Source organism: Vicugna pacos, chromosome 3, assembly GCF_048564905.1.
Source record: "Vicugna pacos chromosome 3, VicPac4, whole genome shotgun sequence".
Lineage (NCBI taxonomy): Eukaryota > Metazoa > Chordata > Mammalia > Artiodactyla > Camelidae > Vicugna > Vicugna pacos.
The window spans coordinates 83862625-83879770 of record NC_132989.1 but is presented as its reverse complement, the minus strand read 5'-3'; positions in this window follow the sequence as shown (position 1 = coordinate 83879770).

The window sequence follows — 17146 nt, the reverse complement described above, 5'->3', positions numbered from 1 at the left end:
CCATTGTTAAACCAACACATGGAAAAAAAAATAACCTGCTGATGTTATCCAAGCCCTTTCAGGTAGGGACTGTCCTACCCATGAGCCTTCTAATTCTTCACCCTAGAGAAACTGAAAAGATGAAAGAACAAAAGATGGGAATGTTTGTTATGGAAATAATATGTTTCTCAGGAGCCATATTCACATTTTCTTTCATTAAAAAAAAAACAGAAAGAAAATCTGCCCTCATGCTCTGGCATCAACAGAAAACTGTATCATTACAAATTTAGCTTAGATATCAATTGGAGGGGGGAGGGTCATGGTGAATAAATGAATGAAGGACTTGCCTTCTAAGAAGTGGAATCCAGATCCACAGGCCTCAGTCCAGTCTTAGTCCAACACATGTGGTTTCACTTCCATCAGCTATATGCTTTGTCACAACACACACGACTCAGGCTGCAGATTGACATTTATCTTCAAACCATAAGAGTTAGTATATTTCCTTTCCTTCATTTTGAGTAGCACAAATCAGCACCAGAATGTTAGCCAAGCCTTGAAACGATCCTTCTTATATTTGAAGCTGGAAACACTCCAAAGCACTTTGACCCAAATGCACGTTCTAATCAAATGTGTTTCTTTCACACCAGTTACTCTGTACATAGCTTAAAGTACAAAAGCCTATGAATCAAAACAATGGCTGTGGAACTGCTTTAACAAATCAAATAATGTACTTAATGTAATGTGATGGGTTCCATCTAAGTTCTGTATAGTTTTCTCTGTTCACCATTGCTTTACATTCTTTCAAACGAAAGTTTTATGGAAGTTGGATTCTGGGCTTTCTTTGTTACAATTATATACATATTAATTATATAACATAGTTTATACATAATATATATTTTAGTTAGGTTCATTGGCGTTGCTGTTTGGAGCAATCAGATATGACTGTCACTGTTCTAAAACACTGCCCACCGAACTTACTTCACTTTGAGAGCTGCTCCTGCCTATCTTTATTTTTCCCTCCTCAAGACAGTGTCCATAGGGTTGATAAATTTTTACTGAATTGAGTAATTGTTGAACTGATTAGCAAAGGTAGAATTTTTCAAAGGTGTTCATTTTAATGACAGGGAGGGAGTAGAGTCCTGCTAAAGTGTGGTTAAGTGGACCAGCAAAGAGCATCTTAGGAATGTGGAATCTCAAAAGCTGTCACTTTCACGCACATTGAACCAACCGGGGCTTGTGCTACAAAGCAGATTCTGACCAGAAGGTTGGAGTGGGGCCCACGGTCCTGCAGTTCAGTGCGTTCCCAGGTGATGCCTACTCAGCTGGACCTCAGAACACACTCTGAATAGGGGGCCTAGGTAAGAAGCTCAGGAAGATACTGCACCTGCCAGGTCTTCGATTGAAACAAAAAAATTTAATGGGATTTAGTTGATAAGCAAGGATTTATTTAGTATCTAGTCTGTGACTAGAACTTTTATGACTGAGTTGCTCTTTGACCCCATGTAGACATAAGACTTCTCCACCAATTATTCCTGTCTAGTTAATGAAAGTAGTACTTCAGTTTGTTTCCTGATATTTACACTTGACCCTAGGATTCTTTTTATGAATTTCGTTGATATTATCAAGACCAGCCAACTTTCACTTATAGAATAAATAATATAAAAATATAATTTGGGTAGTGGGTATAGCTCAGTGGTAGAGTATGTGCTTAGCATGAATGAGGTCTGGGGTTCAATCCCCAGTGCCTCCAATAAGATAAAATAAGTAAATAAATAAACTTAATTGTTTCCCCCCAGAAAATAATTAAAAAGAGATATAATCTTCAAGTAAAAAAGAGGAGTAGTCCATTAAAAATATTTTTATGATTTAATCTTAGTTTTAAATTGTTGCAACAAAAGCCAGGTAAAGAAATCCCAGGGGTTTCCAGTGCTTGTTTATTAGTAAAAACCTTGGAAAATCACCTAACTGATTTTTTCATTAAATTCCTCATCTATAAAATAGTTTTAAAGTGAAGTTCTCTGAAAGCATTAATGCCAAAAGATGCTAAGAAAATATATTGGTTCCTCTACACAGGTGATTCTCAAAGAGTGGCCCCGGTGATGCTTATACAGCTAGTATGAATTCAGTGTCAGCAGCTTCAGCATCACCTGAGAATCTATTTGAGAAACAAATTCTGAGACCTCACCCAAGACCTACTGAATCAAAAACTCTGGGGATGTGGCCTAGGAAGCTATGATTTTAACAAGCCCTTGGGTGAATCTGATTTATGCTTCAACTGTTAGGACCACTGCTCTCTCTATAAAATGCAATAATAATAATTCTTAATCAGATCTTCCCAATTTTTAAAGGGCTTTTATATTAAGTTATATAAGCTCCATAGGGTTGTGTGGTACAAAGTTTTTTTTGTTTTTTGTTTTTTGTTTTTTGTTTTTTTAACCAATATGAAAGCAACATAAACTGGTTCCAAGAACATGGAGGACAGTGGTCCTGGGGAATAGCTCCTATCACAGCACATAGAAATGCATAATACAAAACTAAGCTCCAAAGAAATAACAGAAAATCTCAAAATACCAGTACATATTCAAGCTGGTTAGTGAGTATCTAACTCTTTGTTATTGCCATCAATTTTTGTAATTTTATATGGTTTAATAATTTAAGAAGCAAAATATTATAAGCTTCATTTACTTCTGTGCTCCTCAAGTGAAGTCATCAGCTACATTTACATCTCCTTAACCATATATGAAAAAGCATTCTTTGATAAGTAATAATAAAATTCTTCTCATTGTCACTATGATATCAAATATGTATAAAATTATGAAGAAAAATATATATACAAATAAAACCATTTTAGTTGGTTTTAGAAAAGGGTAAATGTCAAAGAAGAGAATTTTGTGGAGCAGGGAAAGAGGCCTATAATTGATCCCTATGAATCCATCTAGAACGCACTGTTTGAATGAAGCCAGAGTGGCTGTCCAGTGCTTGGGGGCTTTTTCAGAGTGACTGACTTTGATACTTAGATATTCGAAACAGGATAACCAGCTTTCAGGCATGCCTGGGTCTTAATTCCAATTGATTTCTTTCCGGTAGTACAGAGTTTCCATATGCCCAGGTTCTAAAATGTTATCTTAATTTCACCTGCAAAAAATTAGATTATCCAACTGTGTATGTGGAGTTAGAGAATTCTCACTTGACTTTATACACATACTATGTAACTTCTTGCAATAGGGCCCTTTGGAGACCACAAACACTGAAAAGATTGTGGGGTCCTCTCACCCTACTGGTAATTCAAATTTTTATTTCGATACAAAACTTCCATGCATGCTGAAATTAAAAGAGTTCCTTTCTACATTTTTGAGTGCGAACATTATGAAAAAATATGTCAAAGTTTACTTGTTTATGTTTAGTGGGAGGATGTCCTCGGCTTTGCTGGTGTCCTGAACACATCATAATCTATGGGGTAGTCCTGCACTGTCTCAGTAAAGCTAAAGGACTCTTTAAGGCAACTCATTATTTAAACCCTCTAAGTGACTAGAAAAAGCTACTAGAGGTTCTAAGCTTTCTTACTGGTTTAAGGACTCATATTCTAGCCTGAAAAAGCAAACACTCAAGTAATTGAATGAGTAAGTACCACAGGGCTGAAGCCTAACATTGAGATGTTCATTTACACTTTCCCATCCTCTGCCACAAAACGAGAACGAAAGATAGTGGAATTTGGACCTACGACCTTCTGAATATGAAACATGAACTGTTTTTGAAAAGGCTATACTCTCCAGCTTCAGGATTGCTTTTGTGTCTGATAGGGCACAATTACTGAAATGATTGCCAAGATGCCTTTCCCAGCCAATGCTACAGACTTCTGCAAATAAAGGTCATGTAGAAATATATACACGTTTAGTTTTCAAAAATAAGGTTAATTGTAACAATGATTACAGCTTTAAACCAATTAATTTTAAGCCCATACGATCTTACCAAAGGGCTTTGTATTTTTATAAACTTGTTTTAGCAAACTTACTGAAAGCAGGGACTAGCTGGGACATTCTGTGTAGTACCCAATGAAGTGATGGGTGAAATGTCCAGTTGTCACATTACAAATTGTAAGTCACTTGTTTTCAAGTTATGTGAAGACAATAGTATATGCAAAGACAAAATGTATATGAGATAAAATTCACAGTAATCTAAAAATCTGATCTTTTAAAACACATATGTGGAGCTACAGTAGGAAATACCACCTGAGACTGTTTTGTGAGTCCCCAAATCAGTTTAGTAAAGCCAAGAATACTGTCAAACAGTCTGTCAATCAATGTTATTGATTCCCTGTTTTATGAAAAGAATCATAACAGTTACTGTGTGGAATGAAAAAAAATAAAGGTTTTGCCCTTAAGAGATTTATAATTTGATCAGGAAGAAAAGGACTAAGTACATTAAAGCATAAATTGCAACAGAAGGAAACAACACAAAAGCAGACAGAAGCAATGTGTGATCAGTGGTCCAATCTAAATAAATGTAATGCCTTCATAAAAGGAAGAAATCATTCCAGAACAAAATTTGGCATGTGAAAATTTTATTATTTAACCAAGAAGGACTGAAGAACCTGCAAGTCACAGACCAGCTGAGTAAGAGGGTTCCCTCGTTTCAATGTTAAGACTAAACTAGGTCAGAACCATTTGGATATTTACGTGTGTTTAAAGTAGTGAACTGAGATTGTAAACAGGGAAAAGATGGGGGTAAAGATGAGGCTGAAGAACCAAAATGCTGAGACTGCCTTGCTCACCTCCTGGGAACCCTCATACTCAGCCATTGTGACACATCTGATGTGTTTAATGTGCATGGTTACTTTACATACATTCTTACAAAATGGGTAGTATTGTTTTAACTGCAGGTATTTTTTGTGAAGTCTTAGTGAGATATAGCTCACATAACATACACTTCACCCATTTAAAGTGGACAGTCTGTTGGTTTTTAGTACATTCACAAGAGTTGTGCAACCATCACAATAGAGTCTTCTATATTTTTATCTTCCCCAGAAGAAAATCTGTACCGTCAAGGAGTCACTTGCTATCCTCCCTCTGTCCAACCCTTGGCAACCACGAATCTGCTTTCTGTCTCTATAGATTTGCCTGTTCTGGACATTTTACATAAGTGGAATCACAACATTTGTGGCCTTTTGTGTCTCACTTCTTTCACGCAACATAGCCAAGTTTATCCATGTTGCATCACAAATCAGTACATACTTCATTCCTTCTTACGTCTATATATTTCATTGTATGGATTTATATTTTTTATTCCACTCTCCAGTGGATGAATATTTGGGCTATTATGAATAATGCTGCTATGAACAATCTCATATAAGTTTTTGTGTGAACATATGCTTTCAGTTCTCTTAGGTACAGACCCAGGAATGGAACTGCTGCATCATATGGTAACTCTATGGTTAGCATTTTCAGGAATGACCAGATATTTTCAAAGTAGCTGCACAATTCTACATTCCCATCAGTGATTTCTCCACAGTCTCACCAATGCTTGTTATTATCTGTCTTTTTTGTTATAACAATAGTACTGGGTGTAAAGTAGTATTTTAGTGTGCTTTTGATTTGCATTTTCCCCCGTAGCTAACAATGTTCAGCATCTTTTCATGTGCTCACTGACCACTTGTATATCCTCCTTGGAGAAATACCTATGTCAACCCTTTGCCCTCTTTTTATTTATTTGTTTGTTTGTTTTTTCTACCAATTCGTATTTTTTATTTCAAATTTTTTATTTTTGTTTTTATTTTTAAAGGTTACTTTCCATTTACAGTTATTACGAAATATTGGCTATATTCCCCATGCTGAACAATACAACCTTGAACCTCTCTCACACCCAGGAGTTTGTGCCTCCCACTTTCTTACTCCCTTTATTACCCCTCCCCTTTCCCCACCAGTAACCACTAGTTTGTTTTCCGTATCTGTGAGTCTGCTTCTTTTTTGTTACAGTCACCAGTTTGTTGTCTTTTTTGGATTCCACATAAAAGTAATATCATACAATATTTATCTTTCTCTGTCTGACTCACTTCATTTAGCATAATGCCCTCCAAGTCTATTCATGTTGCTGCAAATGCTTTGCCCCTTTTAAAATCAGATTATTTATCTTTTTATTATTGAGTTGGAAGAATTCTTCGTATATATTCTAGATACAAGTTCCTTATCAGGGCTGTCTTTTCAGTTTCTTGATAGTATCCTATGAAACACAAAGTTTTCCATTTTGATGATGAAATCCAATTTGTCTTTTTTTTTTCTTCTGTTGCTTGTGCTTTTGGTGTCATATCTAAGAAATGATTATGAAGCATAAGGTCACAAAGATTTATCCCTACATTTTCTTCCAAAAGTTTTATAATTTAAAATTTATGAAGCTCTCACATTTAGGTTTTTGATCCATATTTAGTTAATTTTTGTATATGCTATGAGGTAGGGATTCCATTTCATTCTTTTGCATGTGGCTATCTGGTTGTCCCAGAATCATTTGTTGAAAATACTACTATTTCTCCATTTAATTTTCTTAGCACTCTTGTCAAAAATCATCTAATTCTAAATGTGAGGGTTTATTTCTAGATTCTCCCTTCAGTCTATTGATCTAAATGCTGGTACCATAATATCTCGATTACTTTTGCTTTTTAATCTGTTTTGAAATGTGTGACTCTTCCAACTTTGCTCCTCCTCAAGATTGCATATATTTTTTGACTTACAACATACTTCTTTTTTAAATCCACATATCCTTTTTACAGTTGGTTTTGAAACAAAGTCCTAGTGATTATTTTACATAAAAGCTGTCTTTTCCTCTTTGTGGAAGTGTCTTGTCATTCTCTTCATTGGGTTGATGTAAACGTCAAGGCTCCTCTTGCTGGGACTGAGGCAATGCTCCCAAACAAAGCCCTTCTGTGAATGTGGCAGCTTTCCTTCTTCCTCAAAGTTCCTTCTTCAACCAGATCTCAGCTCTTGGCATTATTTTTTTAAACTCTTGAGACCTTTAGGACAATTGCTCTATCTCTGATAATTTCAGCTGAACTGCTCAAACTGAAGCTGAGCAAATGCCTTAATAATAGGCTTTTGGAGTGTATTTTAAAATTATGTGTATATAAAATATGCACAGAGAGACAAGCTCAAATCATAGTGATACAGCTGTGTACATATATGTTTAATTTATACAAATGATATTGTGATATCTACCTACCTATCATCTATGTAGCCATATTGAACTTGGTTTCACTCCCCCACTAGGGTGTCAATTCTAATTTAAAAATGAATGAACAAACCAAAAAAAATCTCTCCTTTGCAAGGCATTAGTCTGTCTTCATTGACTATTTTTATATCTTCAGGAGCAGTTTTCGTGGTGCTACCACAATGGTTGTGTCACCAATCCTGGGACAAGTGGCCACTTGTTGCCTGACACCATCTATGACTGTCAGCTAATATTCTGAAAGCAAGTAACGCATGGTGAGTAGGTTTACCTGGAATGAGAAAATGGTTTATTTTCTTATATCAAGAAACTATCCTTTTTGAAAAATAGCACCCCCCCTCAAAAAAGGCTTTCCAAAAAGCTGATGAAAGTCTGAAAAAAGTGGGTTTAGCATTCTGCTAATATAAAAACCACAGTGTGTGAATGAGACATCTATGACTTTGTAATGACATCCATGTATCCTTAGCAAATGTAAGGGACCAAGGCTACTCAACTATTCATTTTTAGACAGAAAACTGACATGACAGGAATGTCCAGATAAGATAATATGTTATGTATGCATGTAATAAAGACTTTGTTTTGCACCGCTTTTGAATACCTTCTTGGTATTTTGAAAATAAATGGAGGTATTTGGTTTTTGTTAGTAGAACATTGATTTTTCCACATTCTCACCAGATGCATATTCAAATAATAGCTGTTAGAAAGGTGCTGAATTACTAGCCTTCTTAGGGATCCCACAAATCTCAGTCCAGGACAACCTTCAACAAAACAAATTTTTTAACTCCCACCAGAGGAATTGACAAAGGATCTGGAGAAGAGTTTGACAGGGAGCCAGTGCACACATGAGCAGACATTTTCAGAAGGTGGCCACCGTGACATGTCTGGGGTAGCAGTTGTCACCAGCACAAGTATCAGGTTTATGGAAAAAACTGACAAGAGAACATTCGATGGGGTTCTCTGATGGCAAGGTCATTGTGAGGCCTGAATTAAAAAGCACCCCATGGATTTCACCTATGGACAAAAGAGGACATTTGCAGACACAAGGCCACCTGGGAATTCTGAGCATGCAAATACATAAGTGAACTTTCTTCCTTACTTGACCCTTCCAAAGAGTGCAAGGCGCCAGACATCAACATTTGAAAGGAAATGTTATACTACAGGGATCATCTTGATGAATGCACATTCCTGGGAAAAAAACTCTGTGTATGTAGGGGTTGGGAGGCGATCCTGAGCTTCTGAAAGATGAATTAATAACCACCCTAGAGGAGCAGAACTGGATGAAGACATTTACAAATCTAAAACATAACAACAATAATAACAGCAGCTTACATTAACTTCAGGGAAAACAACAATTGTTTTTCATGGATTAACTGAATGGTAAATAGTGGTCATAATAATGAAAACACTGAATTCAATAGATAACTCAAATTACAATTTAACACTGCTGGGAGGATGGGCCAATGCATGATGAGGAGGAGAAAAGAGACTAAATTCTCTTCTATTCTGATGGGAAGACAACAGAGAATGCCTGATATGAAATAATCGAGAAGCAGCAATACTGCATGCTCAAAAACACATGAAGAGAAGCGTGAAAATAAGCAGCTGAAATAAAGAAATAAAACAGGTGCCAGTGGCTGCCTTTGAGAAGGGGGAATAGTGGGAAGAGAGGCAGGGAAATACTGTTTCTCATAACAAAACTTGTGAACTATTTGAGTCCTTAAACTATTTATATTGGTAAAACAACAACAAAAAAAGAACTAGATAGGGGGAGGCAGAAGAGAAGGGAGGAGGAGGAATGGGGAAAATAAATTAATAAACAACTGCAGTAATCCAGGAACAACTGGACTCTGGCAGAGAGGATGGGAATGGGGGGAAAATGGGAGAGAACTTAAAGGAGTTTCCTAGGAAAGTTGGAAAAGGCTTAGTGCCTGAATGTGGAGGAGAGATAGATACTAAGATGGCTGAAATCTTGAGCCAGTTTATTATGAGAATAGTCTGTGCTTAGAGAAAAATGAACTAACATTATATTGTCCATCTTATACGATTAGCACAATCTCATATGCTGTGCTGTTTCATAATAACGATTAAGGGTAGGATTCAGCACTTTATTTGCACAGGGCTGTCACTTTCACATGCTGTTTCTTGTCCGTATCATCATTTTTACTACACTATCAACTCCTTTGCTTTATACCTCTTTCAAATGCCCTCTTGGTTCCACATAGCTAAGGATATAATAGATTCTCCATAAACAAGCCATGGTAAATGGATGACGTTAGGTTACAAAAAGCCATCTTTCAATGTTGATAGCAGTTAGGTGAAAAGAAACTCAAATCTATCATTTCTAAAGTTACTTTACCTATGAGTACCTTATATATGTTATTTTATATAGAAGTGTAATAACTAATACTTATGTAGTACTTACTGTGTTTCAGACACTATTTTAAGTGCTTTTCCTGTTTTAACTCATTCACTCCTCTCACTGACACCTAAGGTAGGCACTACAATTATTCCCATTTTACAGACAAGGAAACCAATGCACATGGAGGTTAAGTAATTTGTTCAAAGATACATAAGCACTAAGTTGCAGAATCAAGTTCAAACCCAAGAAGTCTTGCTCAAAAGTTAGTATGTGTGTGTGAGAGAGACCTGTTCATACCAACATGGTATGATACAATTAAGTGATAAAGGTAATTAGAGAATAGCATAGCAGATCATAACGTACAGTGTGGTTCAAAGAGAGAGTGTGAAAGGGATCAGAGAAAAGAGAGGTCCTTATGAATAGAAATGATTGGAAAAGAATTTCCTGAGTAGAGAAGATATAAGTAGGACATAGGTTAATTTACCAACTGATCTATTTGCCAAATGACAAATTTGCTAAACTTTGTCAGAAAATTCATTGCAGCTGTGTTACCACAAGAGCTAGCTGCATGGCCAAGGGCAGAAAGGGACAGAGGTATCTAAATTGTGAGACTGGTAGCCAAACTGACATTTAACAAGTCTAACAGATCTCTAGTTAAAGGATTATAGCAAAGCTTTAAGGAAACTGTAATGCAGGAAAGTCCCCAGTAAGGCAATGAATTAATAATTCTGTGAATCAATTATTTGTGGAATTGATTTTTGGTGAACTGCTTGTGGCAAAATTCACTGTCAATGAATTGATTTTTGCTGATGTGCCTGATTCAGCAACTAGAACTGGAATGTATAAAGGCTGGTTTGGTCCTACAATCCCCAATCCAATGACCTTGAATCCTTTTTTACTTAACCTACAATAAGGGATACACTTTTACCCTTTACAGTGTGATTACACACACACACAAGATTCACATTGCCCTAACTTCAGGCAGTGCACTCTGGTATTTTCTATTCTACTTTCTTTTTTTTTTTTTTTCTTTTTTCTTTTCTTTTTTTCTTTTTTTTCTTTCTTTTTTTCTTTTTTATCAATACTGATTGCAAACCAATAATGCAATTTCCTAATCATCCAATTGGTTATGACCTGCAGTTTAGAAAATCTTATAACAGAAAACCTGTTGTAACTTTGAATATTCAGTAAAAGGCTATAACACCGAGGTCCTATAGCACCAAACTAACGTGTAATATCATTTTGGAGAAAATAATGCATACAATTCCAAATCAGTGTTCCAGAATACCTTTCCCCACTGCAGTGGAACGGGGAACATTCTCTCCACTCTAAATCCTGCTGCGGGGCTGTAGGGAGATTTTGCAACTCCAAATTGCTGATTTGGCTGCCATGGCTTGATGGGTGGCTGAGGAGCTACTTAAGGGGCTGGGGGGAGATGCCTTGATCACCAGATGCTGCACTCATGGGGCCCTTTGTTTTCCTCTACTAGACCTACCTACTTCACTTTCCATTGCTAGAACTTGCCATCTGATGCCCACAGGAATTGCTCTTTCCCTTGTTCCACTAATAAACCGAACACCATCTTTCACTTCCTCTCCCGATCTGGAATCAAGTCACCAACCCTTTGAGATTTTCTAAGGGGGTATATTTCTGGTGATAAGAAGGTGCAGATGGAATGGAAGCTTTCTGCTGTATTTGCCTTGTCTTTGTCTTTCCCCCTTGGGCCACGGAGGAGAGACAGACTTGCACATAGGTTCTTGCAGTGGGTTGTCAAGTACAGTAACGTTCGTTCATCATCATTTTGAGAAAAACTAGACTTGGGCTGTTCTGATTGGACTTTCAGGTCATCTGGCTAAAACCACTATTTTATAATATTATTTCTAATCAGCGACATATAAATATTAAAGGGGAAAACGGTTAAAACAAGTATACGCCATGTGTTGTTGGATAATGTCCCTTCATTTAGCCATGCATTTAGACAAATTAGATACTGATTATACTTCAAGTGTAAAATGCTGAGGGCCTATTCTGCCCTTTTGAATTCAATTAAATTTTTAATTACTTGGTAAAGGGAAGCACTTCAGGAAGGCGAGGTGACATTTCACCCAAAGACTCTTCTGAAGTTAAGAGTTGAAAAACAATGATATTTTTTATGGGCTATTGTTCACTGATGACCAACCAACGCTTTTTTTATGAGCTCATTCTGTTCGGTTTTAACCATCTCCATTTGTTCATCTCCAACGGATTTCTATCAGCCCTACTGAATGCCAATAGAAAAGATGAGCGTCAAAGACAAAGAATAAGTAAAATTTCTGGGATTTGCAAATTTCTGGGATTATATCCTTTGCAGCTGGCCTTTTCCATATTGGAGTCAACCCAAAACTTAATTTAGAGAGAAAGTTTGATTAGCATTCCTTCAGTTATGAGGGCTTTATAAAGCAAAGTGTTTTATTGGCACCTTTATTAGATTTTTTTTCTTCCTTATCCATGTGAGTTATCTTTAGAAGAAGAAGAAAGAGCTGAACTTTGAAACAGACTTACTGAGAAGGTGAATGTGAAGAACTCAAATACAAAACTGAGAAAATACAAAACTGTGATTGTTATGAAGCATTTGACTAGCCTGAATGCCTGCTGTACATGCTGGGTATTTCCAGTGAAATGCATAAGAATCTGTTGTGAAACTCCAGTCCCGCGTTCTCTGCTGTGGGCCAGCTACCTCAGTGAGTTACAGCTAATGAGGTGGTGTGGTCCCAGTCGGAGTTACTCAGCATCATTCGAAGAAATTATATTGCCTTTATCACCAATTACACATCTAACTCCAGTGAATTACTGGGAAATTTGTACTGCTGCCCACAGTAGCGCTGGTTGAGTGATTACACTATTACCTGTGAGTGATTACACTATCGCTACTCAAAAAACCTTTAAGTGCCTGGTAACTAATAGGCACTTGATAAATATTTGTTGACTGATTAAGCAATGCCTAACTGTTATACAAAGAATACTCTTATTCTTCCTGGAAGGCGTGATATGTAGTGTGAAGAATACCAAATGCAGGGTTAGCAGCCTCTCCTGCCAATTTGACAGCTAAGTAATTTGGGGCAGGATTTTGAAATCTCCCTGAGGTTCCATTTCCAAGTGTGTAAAATGGGAAGAAGAACTAGGTCCATTGGGAGAAAGCGCTGTGGAAGAATTAAATGGGGTGACAGAATGCAAAAACCCCTGACACACAGGGGGCCCTTAGCAAACACCGAATGAATCAAATTCAAAATTACTGTTTTATTTTTTAAGTTAAGAGACAAGATGAAATCTTCCCTGGAGTGAGTGGATTTAAAAGAAAAGAGACCTAAGGACTGAGGAGAAAATCAGCAAGAGACTGAGAAAGGGCAATCAGAGAGACACATGGCAAACCACGTGAACGCATTTTCATCAAAGTCAAATGAAGAAAGAAAAAATTACTGATTCTTGTAAATGAGTTTTCCCCAATTTTAGTCTTCCTACCAATAATTTTAATTTATTTTATTCTCTGGATTATATGGTATTCCTCCTCCCTTAAAAATAATCAACTCATTTTTGGCAAAGTACAGGTGCAAGCAAAAATAATAGGAATATTAAATAATCCAATGTCAATAAACAAGGATTAAGACCTTCTCTGAGCTATTGGTAAGCTCACAGGACAGCCCCAGGCTCCTGTCTGTACATTTTTGAGGGAGGCAATGAATCCAACAGCAAATTCCTCGGGTAAAAACAACGGCAGCTTTTCACAGGAGAACCCAACTTGTAATTTTATGCCATCCTCTCATCAGTTACCTAAGCTGACATTATTATCATTGATTAGATTATTATGAAAAGTTATGACAGATGCTGAGATACTTCCCTTTGAAGAAAAAGAAAATAGCCTCTAAGGAAAAAGAAAGATACAAGTGAAGAGGCCAAAACTCAGCTGACTTAGGAGGGGCCACTCTGAACATATGCTCAGCCTCTCCGGAGACTGACAGCTCCAGTATGTGACAGGCCAGACTGTTTGGGAGCTGCCTCTTCTCTTCTGCCAGACCAGATGATAATCAGTAACTGCCACATGAATAGGCAGAGCTGGGCCTGGGCCTGAAACTGCAGTGAGGAACACCGGGCCTAGCCAACAGGCCTGCAGAGCAGTTGGAAAATAGAAAAATGCAAATGTCCTGGGTCTCCTCAGCCCTCAGTGCAGAATTGAAGTACCAACATATGGTCAGCTGCTTCAGGAAGATAAAGAATTGCTTTTCAGTAAAGATGGCAATTTAAAAATCAGCTTAGAAACGTTCTTGTATTTCAGAAGCTTTTGATTTCCAATGGTATGCCCATATAATTGTCATCCCTGAACATTGTAGTATTTGAAAAATAAAAAACCTAAGTCTTCTTGGAATGAGTTCCCCTACTTAGTATCTATTTCTAAAGGAGATAAATCTTTAAAACAAAATTTTGAGACCCTCTGAGATATTAAAAGTGATTAAAATAAGATGAGGTATTTATTTCCATGGTCTTCTGCCTCATCCACTGTTACCTCAAAAAGAATTGGCATTCCAGTGTTTTCATATGTACTAATGAGCTATAACAACAATGCCCACCCATTTACACAAATCTATTTAGTAGTAAAGAAGATAGTCTTGTGACTTCCCCACCATCTGGTGCACTTCTTAAAGAAAAGCCATACTGAGTTTTCCTCTGCCTGTCTCAGACTGTAACCTACAAAACTGAGGAGGGTAAATGCCTCTGTTCAAGCTTCTGCATCTTACCGCACTCTCCTCCAGCTTGGCCCTGCAGACTCTCTGCCCATTAAATCATCTGAAGCAACAGATGCATCCTGCAACTGCCAGTAAATACGTGTGAAGGGGAGGGCCCTCTGCAGAAATTTCCTGCATTTTAGAGCCACTACTACATTGACACTTTTACTTTTTCATTTTAGAAATCATTTTTCTCTGTAACTTAATTAGAGATGGAAGTCAATGATAGATGTCCTCTTAGGAAGTACAGGGTGGTACTAAACTAAGCCCCCAAATCAAGACTGTTTCCCCCACCTCATGAGCTGTATTTCTTTTTTAGTTTTTGGGTTTTTTTTTTGACTTGGCAAAAACACTTTATTTAATTACCTAACGTACTAAAAAGCACACTGGGTCCACAGCGTACATTGAATATATTGCAAGGATCAGTCTCTTCTGTGTTGTAATTTTAAAGTGAAGTGCAGAAGTCTTCATAACCAACTCAAATGTTCACCACCAAAGTTGGGGGAAAATAAGCAAATAAAATCAGTTATAAAGTGTTATATTTCCAAAAGAGAACCTGGCATTGTAGCATTTAATGTCATCCTGACTTCCCAAAATGTAAACTTAGCAATATATGGAAATTAGTGGATTTGTTATAGAAATACTTATTTTCAAAAATTAGATAAGTTATCTCAGTCTAACTAAAACTTAGCCAAAACAAAATCACTAATAATAAGGCACACTTTTTGCAAATATTTATCATTTTACATTTTTATGTATTATTTAAATTGATTATTATTATTTATTTGTTATTGAAAAACAGATACAAGTCTGTTTTAGAATGTACAAAGATTATAGAAATAAAAAGTGAAGTTTCCTCCATCCAACTCCCAAGAGTGCTATTAACCATTGTATATGTATTTGAAATATATTTTTAAAAATTGTATCATATCATATTAGTATTATATAATACAAATATATATAAAATAATATATGCATAGATTTTTCAAAATTGGAATCATATAATGTTCTGCTACTTCTTTTCCACTTAACTACATTTCAGACAAATTTCTCTGTGTCAATACAATATATAGGCAGAACGAGATATTTTACTCTTTTTTTCACTCTTCTTCATTACTGAATATTAATTTGGTTAGCATAATTTTCTTAATCTAACTGCTACAAATTGACATTTGGTTTATTGTTACTATTGAATAGAATGAATAGAAACACTGCTCTAAAGGACATTCTTGGTTCTCTATAGAATAAAAATAGTTCTCTGCAGAGTAGAGACGCTGTTTCAGAGCACAGGATTATTTAAACTTTTGAACAACATTTTACATTGCCCTCTAACTGTGGTATTGTATTGAATGCCCTGTGCCCACCTCACATCTTGGCCCACTGTTTACCTCCATTATTGCTGCAGCTTCATGCAGCTGTCCGTGGCCTGACGGCACCTCACTCCAGCCTCACCTCGCTATCTCTCACTTCTGCCCCAGGGTTTCTCAGACTGTGTGCCTGTGGGGCCCTGATCAGCTTTGGCACATGCGCAAACCTCGGAATGTGAAAGACTTAACACCTCTTGGCTCAGCCTTCTCCATTCTTTGAGTGGGCAATTGGGAGGCGCATCTACATAGCTCCTCAGAAAGTCCTGGAGGGATCCAGTCTTGACTGCCCACAGGGGTGGTCACTAATGGAAAGGGGTCCCCTGGACTGGCTTTTCTCTCTCTTTTCACTCCCCAACTCCTGTCCCCGTGTCTCTGGCTCTGCTTTCTGGGGGGGACCTCAGCTAACAGGTACAGATTAAATCCTGCCAATGGTGAGTGTTTCTTCTTGTCCTCAACCACACCAGGCACCTTTTTAAATATTGTCAGTCTGATAGAAAATAAATAACTCTTACTGTTTTAATTTGCATGTATGATTAACAATAAGTTAACCTAAAACACACTTAAAAATCAGCAGGTGAACCACAATCAAGAATCATTCATTTCTTCTAACATTAAAACTTTAAGGAAAAACACTTTATTGCCTCCTTCTCCACACCCCCTTCCCCCATAAAGGTACTATTTTCTGATTTTCACATAGTAATTGACATAACAAATTCAATAGCAAAAACCCAACATGACCAGAAGCCTTTTCCTATTGCCTTACAGCCTATGAAATGTTAAGACAGGACTAGTAAATGATAACCACAGAATCTGAACTGGGGCCTTTGTTCGTATGTGTTAGAATTTTATAAAATAGTAAAGCTGAAATAGATGTTAAATGTCCTCTAGTTCAGGATCCTTACTTTGAAAATGGAAGCACTAAGACCCAGGGAAGGGAAGTGACTGAATGACTCACCCAGTGTAACACAGACAGAAGTAGTAACAATCTGAGACTCCCGGCTCTTGGTTTGGTGCTTTTTCTACTAAATCATCATGCCCTTTCTTCAGAAACTGATCAGTTTGGCTTTTCTAAAACATTCTCAGTTCTTAGTCTTTTAAGACCCCATTTACCTTGAAATAAAATAAGGTAAGAAATGTTCATCATAATTTCACCATAAAGACATCAAAAAGGACCTCTTTAAAAGAAAAATATCCAGAACGGTTATATCTTTGTAAGCAACTTTAAAAGAGCTTTCCAGTGTGATTTATTTCTAGAATACTGGGATCCTGGCATCTATCACTATTCCAAGGTGACATAAAATAAGAGGTCAGCACGAGTATCTAAAATAAAAAACAAAACTTTAAAAACCTGACAACTGCTAAAGAAACATCAAGACAATTAAGAGGTCAGAGACCTTAAATTTATTAGAAGTCTATAGCTACCAGCAATGTAAAGGAAACCTGGAGATCTGTATCTCACAAGAGTAGATTTA